Genomic DNA, 14,143 nt, shown 5'->3' on the forward strand with positions numbered 1-14,143 from the left:
TGCACTGACAGTGCTGTCTGTGTGGTGGAGCACTGGCAGTGCTGGCTGTGAGGGGGAGCACTGGCAATTCTGGCTGTGTGGGGGAGCACTGACAGTGCTGGCTGTGTGGGGGGGGCAGTGACAGTGCTGAATGTGTGGTGGGAGCCACGACAGTGCTGGCTGTGTGGTGGGAGCACTGACAGTGCTGTCTGTGTGGGGGAGCACTGACAGTGCAGGCTGTGTGGTGGAGCACTGGCAGTGCTGACTGTGAGGGGTAGCACTGGCAATTCTGGCTGTGAGGGGAACACTGACAGTGCTGTCTGTGTGGGGGAGCACTGACAGTGCTGGCTGTGTCTGGGGAGCTCTGACAGTGCTGGCTGTGAGGGGAGCACTGACAGTGCTGGCTGTGTGGGGGAGTACTGACAGTGCTGGCTGTGTGGGGGAGCACTGACAGTGCTGGCTGTGTGGGGGAGCACTGACAGTGCTGGCTGTGTGGGGGTAGCACTGACAGTGCCGGCTGTGTGGTGGGAGCACTGACAGTGCTGGCTGTGCGGGGGGAGCACTGACAGTGCTGGCTGTGTGGGGAGCACTGACAGTGCTGGGTGTGTGGGGGAGCACTGACTGTGCTGGCTGTGTGGGGTGGGAGCACTTACAGTGCTGGCTGTGTGGGGGAGCACTGAGAGTGCTGGCTGTGTGGGGGGGAGCACTGACAGTGCTGGCTGTGTGGGGGAGCACTAACAGTGCTGGCTGTGTGGTGGGAGCACTGACAGTGCTGGCTGTAGGAGAGCACTGCCTGTGCTGGCTGTGTGGGGGAGCACTGACAGTGCAGGCTGTGTGGGGGAGCACTGACAGTGCTGGCTATGTGGTGGGAGCACTGACAGTGCTGGCTGAGTGGGGGAGCACTGACAGTGCTGGCTGTGTGGGGGAGCACTGGCAGTGCTGACTGTGAGGGGCAGCACTGGCAATTCTGGTTGTGAGGGGAACACTGACAGTGCTGTCTGTGTGGGGGAGCACTGACAGTGCTGGCTGTGTCTGGGGAGCTCTGACAGTGCTGGCTGTGAGGGGAGCACTGACAGTGCTGGCTGTGTGGGGGAGCACTGACAGTGCTGGCTGTGTGGGGGGAGCACTGACAGTGCTGGCTGTGTGGGGGGAGCTCTGACAGTGCTGGCTGTGAGGGGAGCACTGACAGTGCTGGCTGTGTGGGGGAGCACTGACAGTGCTGGCTGTGTGGGGAGCACTGACAGTGCTGGCTGTGTGGGGGAGCACTGACAGTGCTGGCTGTGTGGTGGGAGCACTGACAGTGCTGGTTGTGTGGGGGAGCACTGACAGTGCTGGCTGTCGGGGAGCACTGACAGTGCTGGCTGTGTGGGGGAGCATGACAGTGCTGGCTGTGTGTGGTGGGAGCACTTACAGTGCTGGCTGTGTGGGGGAGCACTGACAGTGCTGGCTGTGTGGGGGGAGCACTGACAGTGCCTGCTGTGTGGGGGAGCACTAACAGTGCTGGCTGTGTGGTGGGAGCACTGACAGTGCTGGCTGTAGGGGAGCACTGACTGTGCTGGCTGTAGGGGAGCACTGACTGTGCTGGCTGTGTGGGGGAACACTGACAGTGCAGGCTGTGTGTGGGGAGCACTGACAGTGCTGGCTATGTGGTGGGTGCACTGACAGTGCTGGCTGAGTGGGGGAGCACTGACAGTGCTGGCTGTGTGGGGAGCACTGGCAGTGCTGGCTGTGTGGTGGGAGCACTGACAGTGCTGGCTATGTGGGGGGAGCACTGACAGTGCTGGCTGTGTGGTGGGAGCACTGACAGTGCTGGCTGTGTGGGGGGAGCACTGACAGTGCTGGCTTTGTGGGGGAGCACTGACAGTGCTGGTTGTGTGGGGGGAGCACTGACAGTGCTGGCTGTGTGGTGGGAGCATTGAGAGTGCTGACTGTGTGGGGAGCACTGACAGTGCTGGTTGTGTGGTGGGAACACTGACAGTGCTGGCTGTGTGGGGGAGCACTGACAGTGCTGGCTGTGTGGGGGAGCACTGACAGTGCTGGCTGTGTGGGGGAGCACTGACAGTGCTGGCTGTGTGGTGGGAGCACTGACAGTGCTGGCTGTGTGGTTGGAGCACTGACAGTGCTGGCTGTGTGGGGGAGCACTGACAGTGCTGGCTGTGTGGGGGAGCACTGACAGTGCTGGCTGTGTGGGGGAGCATTGACAGTGCTGGCTGTGTGGTGGGAGCACTGACAGCGCTGGCTGTGAGGGGTGAGCACTGACAGTGCTGGCTGTGTGGGGGAGCAGTGGCAGTGCTGGCTCTGTGGTGGGAGCACTGACAGTGCTGGCTATGTGGGGGGAGCACTGACAGTGCTGGCTGTGTGGTGGGAGCACTGACAGTGCTGGCTGTGTGGGGGGAGCACTGACAGTGCTGGCTTTGTGGGGGAGCACTGACAGTGCTGGTTGTGTGGGGGGAGCACTGACAGTGCTGGCTGTGTGGTGGGAGCATTGAGAGTGCTGACTGTGTGGGGAGCACTGACAGTGCTGGTTGTGTGGTGGGAACACTGACAGTGCTGGCTGTGTGGGGTAGCACTGACAGTGCTGGCTGTGTGGGGGAGCACTGACAGTGCTGGCTGTGTGGGGGAGCACTGACAGTGCTGGCTGTGTGGTGGGAGCACTGACAGTGCTGGCTGTGTGGTTGGAGCACTGACAGTGCTGGCTGTGTGGGGGAGCACTGACAGTGCTGGCTGTGTGGGGGAGCACTGACAGTGCTGGCTGTGTGGGGGAGCACTGACAGTGCTGGCTGTGTGGTGGGAGCACTGACAGCGCTGGCTGTGAGGGGTGAGCACTGACAGTGCTGGCTGTGTGGGGGAGCACAGGCAGTGCTGGCTGCGTGGGGGGAGCACTGACAGTGCTGGCTGTGTGGTGGGAGCACTGACAGTGCAGGCTGTGCGGGGGGAGCACAGAAGTGCTGGCTGTGTGGGGGTGCACTGACAGTGCTGGTTGTGTGGTGGAGCACTGGCAGTGCTGGCTGTGAGGGGGAGCACTGGCAATTCTGGCTGTGTGGGGGAGCACTGACAGTGCTGGCTGTGTGTGTGGGGGGGGCAGTGACAGTGCTGGATGCGTGGTGGGAGCCATGACAGTGCTGGCTGTGTTGTCTGTGTGGTGGAGCACTGACAGTGCTGGCTTTGTGTGGGGAGCACTGACAGTCCTGGTTGTGAGGGGAGCACTTGCAGTGCTGGCTGTGTCTGGGGAGCACTGACAGTGCTGGCTGTGAGGGGAGCACTGACAGCGCTGGCTGTGTGGGGGAGCACTGACAGTGCTGGCTGTGTGGGGGAGCACTGACAGTGCTGGCTGTGTGGGGGGAGCACTGACAGTGCTGGCTGTGTGGTGGGAGCACTGACAGTGCTGGTTGTGTGGGGGAGCACTGGCAGTGCTGGCTGTAGGGGAGCACTGACAGTGCTGGTTGTGTGGGGGAGCACTGACAGGGCTGGCTGTGTGGGGTGGGAGCACTTACAGTGCTGGCTGTGTGGGGGAGCACTGACAGTGCTGGCTGTGTGGGGGGAGCACTGACAGTGCTGGCTGTGTGGGGGAGCACTAACAGTGCTGGCTGTGTGGTGGGAGCACTGACGGTGCTGGCTGTAGGGGAGCACTGACGGTGCTGGCTGTAGGGGAGCACTGACTGTGCTGGCTGTGTGGGGGAGCACTGACAGTGCTGGCAATGTGGTGGGAGCACTGACAGCGCTGGCTGAGTGGGGGAGCACTGACAGTGCTGGCTGTGTGGGGGGAGCACTGACAGTGCTGGCTGTGTGGTGGGAGCACTGACAGTGCTGGCTATGTGGGGGGAGCACTGACAGTGCTGGCTGTGTGGTGGGAGCACTGACAGTGCTGGCTGTGTGGGGGGAGCACTGAGAGTGCTGGCTGTGTGGTGGGAGCACTGACAGTGCTGGCTGTGTGGTGGGAGCACAGGCAGTGCTGGCTGTGTGGTGGGAGGACTGACAGTGCTGGTTGTGTGGTGGGAGCACTGACAGTGCTGGGTTTGTGGGGGAGCACTGACAGTGCTGGCTGTGTGGTGGGAGCACTGACAGTGTTGGCTGTGTGGTGGGAGCACTGACAGTGCTGGCTGTGTGGTGGGAGCACTGACAGTGCTGGCTGTGTGGTGGGAGCACAGACAGTGCTGGCTGTGTGGTGGGAGGACTGACAGTGCTGGCTGTGTGGTGGGAGCACTGACAGTTCTGGCTGTGTGGGGGAGCACTGACAGTGCTGGCTGTGTGGTGGGAGCACTGACAGTGCTGGCTGTGTGGTGGGAGCACTGACAGTGCAGGCTGTGTGGGGGAGCACTGTCAGTGCTGGCTGTGTGGTGGGAGCACTGACAGTGCTGGCTGTGTGGTGGGAGCACTGGCAGTGCTGGCTGTGTGGGGGAGCACTGACAGTGCTGGCTGTGTGGGGGAGCACTGACAGTGCTGGCTGTGTGGTGGGAGCACTGACAGTGTTGGCTGTGTGGGGGAGCACTGACAGTGCTGGCTGTGAGGTGGGAGCACTGACAGTGCTGGCTGGGTGGGGGAGCACTGACAGTGCTGGGTGTGTGGGGAGAGCACAGGCAGTGCTGTCTGTCTGGTGGGAGCACTGACAGTGCTGGCTGCATGGTGGGAGCACTGACAGTGCTGGCTGGGTGGGGGAGCACTGACAGTGCTGGCTGTGAGGTGGGAGCACTGACAGTGCTGGCTGGGTGGGGGAGCACTGACAGTGCTGGGTGTGTGGGGAGAGCACAGGCAGTGCTGTCTGTCTGGTGGGAGCACTGACAGTGCTGGCTGCATGGTGGGAGCACTGACAGTGCTGGCTGGGTGGGGGAGCACTGACAGTGCTGGCTTTGTGGGGGAGCACTGACAGTGCTGGCTGTGTGGGGGGTGCACTGACAGTGCTTGCTGTGTGGGGGAGCACTGACAGTGCTGGCTGTGTGGGGGAGCACTGACAGTGCTGGATGTGTGGTGGGAGCACTGGCAGTACTCGCTGTGTGGGGGAGCACTGACAGTGCTGGCTGTGTGGTTGGAGCACTGACAGTGCTGGCTGTGTGGGGGAGCACTGACAGTGCTGGCTGTGTGGGGGAGCACTGACAGTCCTGGCTGTGTGGGGGAGCACTGACAGTGCTGGCTGTGTGGTGGGAGCACTGACAGCGCTGGCTGTGTGGGGTGAGCACTTACAGTGCTGGCTGTGTGGGGGAGCACAGACAGTGCTGGCTGCGTGGGGGGAGCACTGACAGTGCCGGCTGTGTGGTGGGAGCACTGACAGTGCTGGCTGTGCGGGGGAGCACTGACAGTGCTGGCTGTGTGGGGGTGCACTGACAGTGCTGGCTGTGTGGTGGAGCACTGGCAGTGCTGGCTGTGAGGGGGAGCACTGGCAATTCTGGCTGTGTGGGTGTGCACTGACAGTGCTGGCTGTGTGGGGGGGCAGTGACAGTGCTGAATGTGTGGTGGGAGCCACGACAGTGCTGGCTGTGTGGTGGGAGCACTGACAGTGCTGTCTGTGTGGGGGAGCACTGACAGTGCAGGCTGTGTGGTGGAGCACTGGCAGTGCTGACTGTGAGGGGTAGCACTGGCAATTCTGGCTGTGAGGGGAACACTGACAGTGCTGTCTGTGTGGGGGAGCACTGACAGTGCTGGCTGTGTCTGGGGAGCTCTGACAGTGCTGGCTGTGAGGGGAGCACTGACAGTGCTGGCTGTGTGGGGGAGCACTGACAGTGCTGGCTGTGTGGTGGGAGCACTGACAGTGCTGGCTGAGTGGTGGGAGCACTGACAGTGCTGGTTGTGTGGGGGAGCACTGACAGTGCTGGCTGTAGGGGAGCACTGACAGTGCTGGGTGTGTGGGGGAGCACTGACTGTGCTGGCTGTGTGGGGTGGGAGCACTTACAGTGCTGGCTGTGTGGGGGAGCACTGACAGTGCTGGCTATGTGGGGGGAGCACTGACAGTGCTGGCTGCGTGGGGGAGCACTAACAGTGCTGGCTGTGTGGTGGGAGCACTGACAGTGCTGGCTGTAGGGGAGCACTGCCTGTGCTGGCTGTGTGGGTGAGCACTGACAGTGCAGGCTGTGTGGGGGAGCACTGACAGTGCTGGCTATGTGGTGGGAGCACTGACAGTGCTGGCTGAGTGGGGGAGCACTGACAGTGCTGGCTGTGTGGGGGAGCACTGGCAGTGCTGACTGTGAGGGGTAGCACTGGCAATTCTGGCTGTGAGGGAACACTGACAGTGCTGTCTGTGTGGGGGAGCACTGACAGTGCTGGCTGTGTCTGGGGAGCTCTGACAGTGCTGTCTGTGAGGGGAGCACTGACAGTGCTGGCTGTGTGGGGGAGCACTGACAGTGCTGGCTGTGTGGGGGAGCACTGACAGTGCTGGCTGTGTGGGGGGAGCTCTGACAGTGCTGGCTGTGAGGGGAGCACTGACAGTGCTGGCTGTGTGGGGGAGCACTGACAGTGCTGGCTGTGTGGGGGAGCACTGACAGTGCTGGCTGTGTGGTGGGAGCACTGACAGTGCTGGTTGTGTGGGGGAGCACTGACAGTGCAGGCTGTAGGGGAGCACTGACAGTGCTGGCTGTGTGGGGGAGCACTGACAGTGCTGGCTGTGTGTGGTGGGAGCACTTACAGTGCTGGCTGTGTGGGGGAGCACTGACAGTGCTGGCTGTGTGGGGGGAGCACTGACAGTGCCTGCTGTGTGGGGGAGCACTAACAGTGCTGGCTGTGTGGTAGGAGCACTGACACTGCTGGCTGTAGGGGAGCACTGACTGTGCTGGCAGTAGGGGAGCACTGACTGTGCTGGCTGTGTGGGGGAACACTGACAGTGCAGGCTGTGTGTGGGGAGCACTGACAGTGCTGGCTATGTGGTGGGTGCACTGACAGTGCTGGCTGAGTGGGGGAGCACTGACAGTGCTGGCTGTGTGGGGGGAGCACTGGCAGTGCTGGCTGTGTGGTGGGAGCACTGACAGTGCTGGCTATGTGGGGGAGCACTGACAGTGCTGGCTGTGTGGTGGGAGCACTGACAGTGCTGGCTGTGTGGGGGGAGCACTGACAGTGCTGGCTGTGTGGGGGAGCACTGACAGTGCTGGTTGTGTGGGGGGAGCACTGACAGTGCTGGCTGTGTGGTGGGAGCATTGAGAGTGCTGACTGTGTGGGGAGCACTGACAGTGCTGGTTGTGTGGTGGGAACACTGACAGTGCTGGCTGTGTGGGGGTGCACTGACAGTGCTGGCTGTGTGGGGGGAACACTGACAGTGCTGGTTGTGTGGTGGGAGCACTGACAGTGCTGGCTGTGTGGGGGTGCACTGACAGTGCTGGCTGTGTGGGGGAGCACTGACAGTGCTGGCTGTGTGTTGGGAGCACTGACAGTGCTGGCTGTGTGGTGGGAGCACTGACAGTTCTGGCTGTGTGGTGGGAGCACTGACAGTGCTGGCTGTGTGGTGGGAGCACTGACAGTGCTGGCTGTGTGGTGGGAGCACAGACAGTGCTGGCTGTGTGGTGGGAGGACTGACAATGCTGGCTGTGTGGTGTGAGCACTGACAGTTCTGGCTGTGTGGGGGAGCACTGACAGTGCTGGCTGTGTGGTGGGAGCACTGACAGTGCTGGCTGTGTGGTGGGAGCACTGACAGTGCAGGCTGTGTGGGGGAGCACTGTCAGTGCTGGCTGTGTGGTGGGAGCACTGACAGTGCTGGCTGTGTGGTGGGAGCACTGACAGTGCTGGCTGTGTGGGAGGAGCACTGACAGTGCTGGCTGTGTGGGGGAGCACTGACAGTGCTGGCTGTGTGGTGGGAGCACTGACAGTGTTGGCTGTGTGGGGGACACTGACAGTGCTGACTCTGTGGTGGGAGCACTGACTCTGCTGGCTGTGAGGTGGGAGCACTGACAGTGCTGGCATTGTGGAGGGAGCACTGACAGTGCTGGATGTGTGGGTGAGCACTGACAGTGCTCGCTTTGCGGTGGGAGCACTGACAGTGCTGGCTGTGTGGGGGAGCACTGACCGTGCTGGCTGTGTGGGGGAGCACTGACAGTGCTGGCTGTCTGGGGAGCACTGACAGTGCTGGCTGTGTGATGGGAGCACTGACAGTGCTGGCTGTGTGGGGGGACCACTGGCAGTGCTGGCTCTGTGGGGGAGCACTGACAGTGCAGGCTGTGTGGGGGAGCACTGTCAGTGCTGGCTGTGTGGTGGGAGCACTGACAGTGCTGGCTGTGTGGTGGGAGCACTGACAGTGCTGGCTGTGTTGAGGTAGAACTGACATTGTTGGCTTTGTGGGGGAGCACTGACAGTGCTGCCTCTGTGGTGGGAGCACTGACTGTGCTGGCTGTGTGGTGGGGGCACTGACAGTGCTAGCTGTGTGGCGGAGCACTGACAGTGCTGGCTGTGAGGTCGGAGCACTGACAGTGCTGGCATTGTGGAGGGAGCACTGACCGTGCTGGCTGTGTGGGGGAGCACTGACAGTGCTGGCTTTGTGTGGGGAGCACTGACAGTCCTGGCTGTGAGGGGAGCACTTGCAGTGCTGGCTGTGTGGGGGAGCACTGACAGTGCTGGCTGTGTGGGGGAGCACTGACAGTGCTGGCTGTGTGGTGGGAGCACTGACAGTGCTGGTTGTGTGGGGGAGCACTGACAGTGCTGGCTGTAGGGGAACACTGACAGTGCTGGTTGTGTGGGGGAGCACTGACAGTGCTGGCTCTGTGGGGTGGGAGCACTTACAGTGCTGGCTGTGTGGGGGAGCACTGACAGTGCTGGCTGTGTGGGGGGAGCACTGACAGTGCTGGCTGTGTGGGGGAGCACTAACAGTGCTTGCTGTGTGGGGGAGCACTGACAGTGCTGGCTGTGTGGTGGGAGCACTGACAGTGCAGGCTGTGCGGGGGGATCACAGAAGTGCTGGCTGTGTGGGGGTGCACTGACAGTGCTGGTTGTGTGGTGGAGCACTGGCAGTGCTGGCTGTGAGGGGGAGCACTGGCAATTCTGGCTGTGTGGGGGAGCACTGACAGTGCTGGCTGTGTGGGGGGGGGGGGGCAGTGACAGTGCTGGATGTGTGGTGGGAGCCATGACAGTGCTGGCTGTGTTGTCTGTGTGGTGGAGCACTGACAGTGCTGGCTTTGTGTGGGGAGCACTGACAGTCCTGGCTGTGAGGCAAGCACTTGCAGTGCTGGCTGTGTGGGGGTGCACCGACAGTGCAGGCTGTGTGGGGAACACTGACAGTGCTGTCTGTGTGGGGGAGCACTGACAGTGCTGGCTGTGTCTGGGGAGCACTGACAGTGCTGGCTGTGAGGGGAGCACTGACAGTGCTGGCTGTGTGGGGGAGCACTGACAGTGCTGGCTGTGTGGGGGAGCACTGACAGTGCTGGCTGTGTGGTGGGAGCACTGACAGTGCTGGTTGTGTTGGGGTGCACTGACAGTGCTGGCTGTAGGGGAGCACTGACAGTGCTGGTTGTGTGGGGGAGCACTGACAGTGCTGGCTGTGTAGGGTGGGAGCACTTACAGTGCTGGCTGTGTTGGGGAGCACTGACAGTGCTGGCTGTGTGGGGGAGCACTGACAGTGCTGGCTGTGTCGGGGAGCACTAACAGTGCTGGCTGTGTGGTGGGAGCACTGACAGTGCTGGCTGTAGGGGAGCACTGACTGTGCTGGCTGTGTGGGGGAGCACTGACAGTGCAGGCTGTGTGGGGGGAGCACTGACAGTGCTGGCAATGTGGTGGGAGCACTGACAGCGCTGGCTGAGTGGGGGAGCACTGACAGTGCTGGCTGTGTGGGGGGAGCACTGACAGTGCTGGCTGTGTGGTGGGAGCACTGACAGTGCTGGCTATGTGGGGGGAGCACTGACAGTGCTGGCTGTGTGGTGGGAGCACTGACAGTGCTGGCTGTGTGGGGGGAGCACTGACAGTGCTGGCTGTGTGGTGGGAGCACTGACAGTGCTGGCTGTGTGGTGGGAGCACAGGCAGTGCTGGCTGTGTGGTGGGAGGACTGACAGTGCTGGTTGTGTGGTGGGAGCACTGACAGTGCTGGCTTTGTGGGGGAGCACTGACAGTGCTGGCTGTGTGGTGGGGGCACTGACAGTGCTGGCTGTGTGGTGGGAGCACTGACAGTGCTGGCTGTGTGGTGGGAGCACTGACAGTGCTGGCTGTGTGGTGGGAGCACAGACAGTGCTGGCTGTGTGGTGGGAGGACTGACAGTGCTGGCTGTGTGGTGGATGCACTGACAGTTCTGGCTGTGTGGGGGAGCACTGACAGTGCTGGCTGTGTGGCGGGAGCACTGACAGTGCTGGCTGTGTTGTGGGAGCACTGACAGTGCCGGCTGTGTGGGGGGAGCACTGTCAGTGCTGGCTGTGTGGTGGGAGCACTGACAGCGCTGGCTGTGTGGTGGGAGCACTGGCAGTGCTGGCTGTGTGGGGGGAGCACTGATAGTGCTGGCTGTGTGGGGGAGCACTGACAGTGCTGGCTGTGTGGTGGGAGCACTGACAGTGTTGGCTGTGTGGGGGTGCACTGACAGTGCTGACTCTGTGGTGGGAGCACTGACTGTGCTGGCTGTGTCGTGGGGGCACTGACAGTGCTGGCTGTGTGGTGGGAGCACTGACAGTGCTAGCTGTGTGGCGGAGCACTGACAGTGCTGGCTGTGAGGTGGGAGCACTGACGGTGCTGGCTGGGTGGGGGAGCACTGACAGTGCTGGGTGTGTGGGGAGAGCACTGGCAGTGCTGGCTGTCTGGAGGGAGCACTGACAGTGCTGGCTGCATGGTGGGAGCACTGACAGTGCTGGCTGGGTGGGGGAGCACTGACAGTGCTGGCTTTGTGGGAGAGCACTGACAGTGCTGGCTGTGTGGGGGGTGCACTGACAGTGCTTGCTGTGTGGGGGAGCACTGACAGTGCTGGCTGTGTGGGGGAGCACTGACAGTGCTGGATGTGTGGTGGGAGCACTGGCAGTACTCGCTGTGTGGGGAGCACTGACAGTGCTGGCTGTGTGGGTGGAGCACTGACAGTGCTGGCCGTGTGGGGAGCACTGACAGTGCTGGCTGTGTGGGGAGCACTGACAGTGCTGGCTGTGTGGGGGAGCACTGACAGTGCTGGCTGTGTGGTGGGAGCACTGACAGTGCTGGCTGTGTGGTTGGAGCACTGACAGTGCTGGCTGTGTGGGGGAGCACTGACAGTGCTGGCTGTGTGGGGGAGCACTGACAGTGCTGGCTGTGTGGGGGAGCACTGACATTGCTGGCTGTGTGGTGGGAGCACTGACAGCGCTAGCTGTGAGGGGTGAGCACTGGCAGTGCTGGCTGTGAGGGGGAGCACTGGCAATTCTGGCTGTGTGGGGGAGCACTGACAGTGCTGGCTGTGTGGGGGGTGGGGCAGTGACAGTGCTGGATGTGTGGTGGGAGCCATGACAGTGCTGGCTGTGTTGTCTGTGTGGTGGAGCACTGACAGTGCTGGCTTTGTGTGGGGAGCACTGACAGTCCTGGCTGTGAGGGGAGCACTTGCAGTGCTGGCTGTGTGGGGGAGCACTGACAGTGCTGGCTGTGTGGGGGGAGCACTGACAGTGCTGGCTGTGTGGTGGGAGCACTGACAGTGCTGGCTGTGTGGGGGAGCACTGACAGTGCTGGCTGTAGGGGAGCACTGACAGTGCTGGTTGTGTGGGGGAGCACTGACAGTGCTGGCTGTGTGGGGTGGGAGCACTTACAGTGCTGGCTGTGTGGGGGAGCACTGACAGTGCTGGCTGTGTGGGGGGAGCACTGACAGTGCTGGCTGTGTGGGGGAGCACTAACAGTGCTGGCTGTGTGGTGGGAGCACTGACGGTGCTGGCTGTAGGGGAGCACTGACTGTGCTGGCTGTGTGGGGGAGCACTGACAGTGCAGGCTGTGTGGGGGGAGCACTGACTGTGCTGGCAATGTGGTGGGAGCACTGACAGCGCTGCTGAGTGGGGGAGCACTGACAGTGCTGGCTGTGTGGGGGGAGCACTGACAGTGCTGGCTGTGTGGTGGGAGCACTGACAGTGCTGGCTATGTGGGGGGAGCACTGACAGTGCTGGCTGTGTGGTGGGAGCACTGACAGTGCTGGCTGTGTGGGGGGAGCACTGACAGTGCTGGCTGTGTGGTGGGAGCACTGACAGTGCTGGCTGTGTGGTGGGAGCACAGGCAGTGCTGGCTGTGTGGTGGGAGGTCTGACAGTGCTGGTTGTGTGGTGGGAGCACTGACAGTGCTGGCTTTGTGGGGGGCACTGACAGTGCTGGCTGTGTGGTGGGAGCACTGACAGTGTTGGCTGTGTGGTGGGAGCACTGACAGTGCTGGCTGTGTGGTGGGAGCACTGACAGTGCTGGCTGTGTGGTGGGAGCACAGACAGTGCTGGCTGTGTGGTGGGAGGACTGACAGTGCTGGCTCTGTGGTGGGAGCACTGACAGTTCTGGATGTGTGGGGGAGCACTGACAGTGCTGGCTGTGTGGCGGGAGCACTGACAGTGCTGGCTGTGTGGTGGGAGCACTGACAGTGCAGGCTGTGTGGGGGGAGCACTGTCAGTGCTGGCTGTGTGGTGGGAGCACTGACAGTGCTGGCTGTGTGGTGGGAGCACTGGCAGTGCTGGCTGTGTGGGGGGAGCACTGACAGTGCTGGCTGTGTGGTGGGAGCACTGACAGTGTTGGCTGTGTGGGGGAGCACTGACAGTGCTGACTCTGCGGTGGGAGCACTGACTGTGCTGGCTGTGTCGTGGGGGCACTGACAGTGCTGGCTGTGTGGTGGGAGCACTGACAGTGCTAGCTGTGTGGCGGAGCACTGACAGTGCTGGCTGTGAGTTGGGAGCACTGACAGTGCTGGCTGGGTGGGGAGCACTGACAGTGCTGGGTGTGTGGGGAGAGCACAGGCAGTGCTGGCTGTCTGGAGGGAGCACTGACAGTGCTGGCTGCAAGGTGGGAGCACTGACAGTGCTGGCTGGGTGGGGGAGCACTGACAGTGCTGGCTGTGTGGGGGGTGCACTGACAGTGCTTGCTGTGTGGGGAGAGCACAGGCAGTGCTGGCTGTCTGGAGGGAGCACTGACAGTGCTGGCTGCATGGTGGGAGCACTGACAGTGCTGGCTTTGTGGGGGAGCACTGACAGTGCTGGCTGTGTGGGGGGTGCACTGACAGTGCTTGCTGTGTGGGGGAGCACTGACAGTGCTGGCTGTGTGGGGGAGCACTGACAGTGCTGGATGTGTGGTGGGAGCACTGGCAGTACTCGCTGTGTGCGGGAGCACTGACAGTGCTGGCTGTGTGGGTGGAGCACTGACAGTGCTGGCTGTGTGGGGGAGCACTGACAGTGCTGGCTGTGTGGGGGAGCACTGACAGTGCTGGCTGTGTGGGGGAGCACTGACAGTGCTGGCTGTGTGGTGGGAGCACTGACAGCGCTGGCTGTGTGGGGTGAGCACTTACAGTGCTGGCTGTGTGGGGGAGCACAGACAGTGCTGGCTGCGTGGGGGGAGCCCTGACAGTGCCGGCTGTGTGGTGGGAGCACTGACAGTGCTGGCTGTGCGGGGGGAGCACTGACAGTGCTGGCTGTGTGGGGGTGCACTGACAGTGCTGTCTTTGTGGTGGAGCACTGGCAGTGCTGGCTGTGAGGGGGAGCACTGGCAATTCTGGCTGTGTGGGGGAGCACTGACAGTGCTGGCTGTGTGGGGGGGCAGTGACAGTGCTGAATGTGTGGTGGGAGCCACGACAGTGCTGGCTGTGTGGTGGGAGCACTGACAGTGCTGTCTGTGTGGGGAGCACTGACAGTGCAGGCTGTGTGGTGGAGCACTGGCAGTGCTGACTGTGAGGGGTAGCACTGGCAATTCTGGCTGTGAGGGGAACACTGACAGTGCTGTCTGTGTGGGGGAGCACTGACAGTGCTGGCTGTGTCTGGGGAGCTCTGACAGTGCTGGCTGTGAGGGGAGCACTGACAGTGCTGGCTGCGTGGGGGAGCACTGACAGTGCTGGCTGTGTGGTGGGAGCACTGACAGTGCTGGCTGTGTGGTGGGAGCACTGACAGTGCTGGTTGTGTGGGGGAGCACTGACAGTGCTGGCACTAGGGGAGCACTGACAGTGCTGGGTGTGTGGGGGAGCACTGATTGTGCTGGCTGTGTGGGGTGGGAGCACTTACAGTGCTGGCTGTGTGGGGGAGCACTGACAGTGCTGGCTGTGTGGGGGGAGCACTGACAGTGCTGGCTGTGTGGGGGAGCACGAACAGTGCTGGCTG

This window comes from Scyliorhinus torazame, chromosome 23 (genome assembly GCF_047496885.1).
Source record: "Scyliorhinus torazame isolate Kashiwa2021f chromosome 23, sScyTor2.1, whole genome shotgun sequence".
Taxonomy (NCBI): domain Eukaryota; kingdom Metazoa; phylum Chordata; class Chondrichthyes; order Carcharhiniformes; family Scyliorhinidae; genus Scyliorhinus; species Scyliorhinus torazame.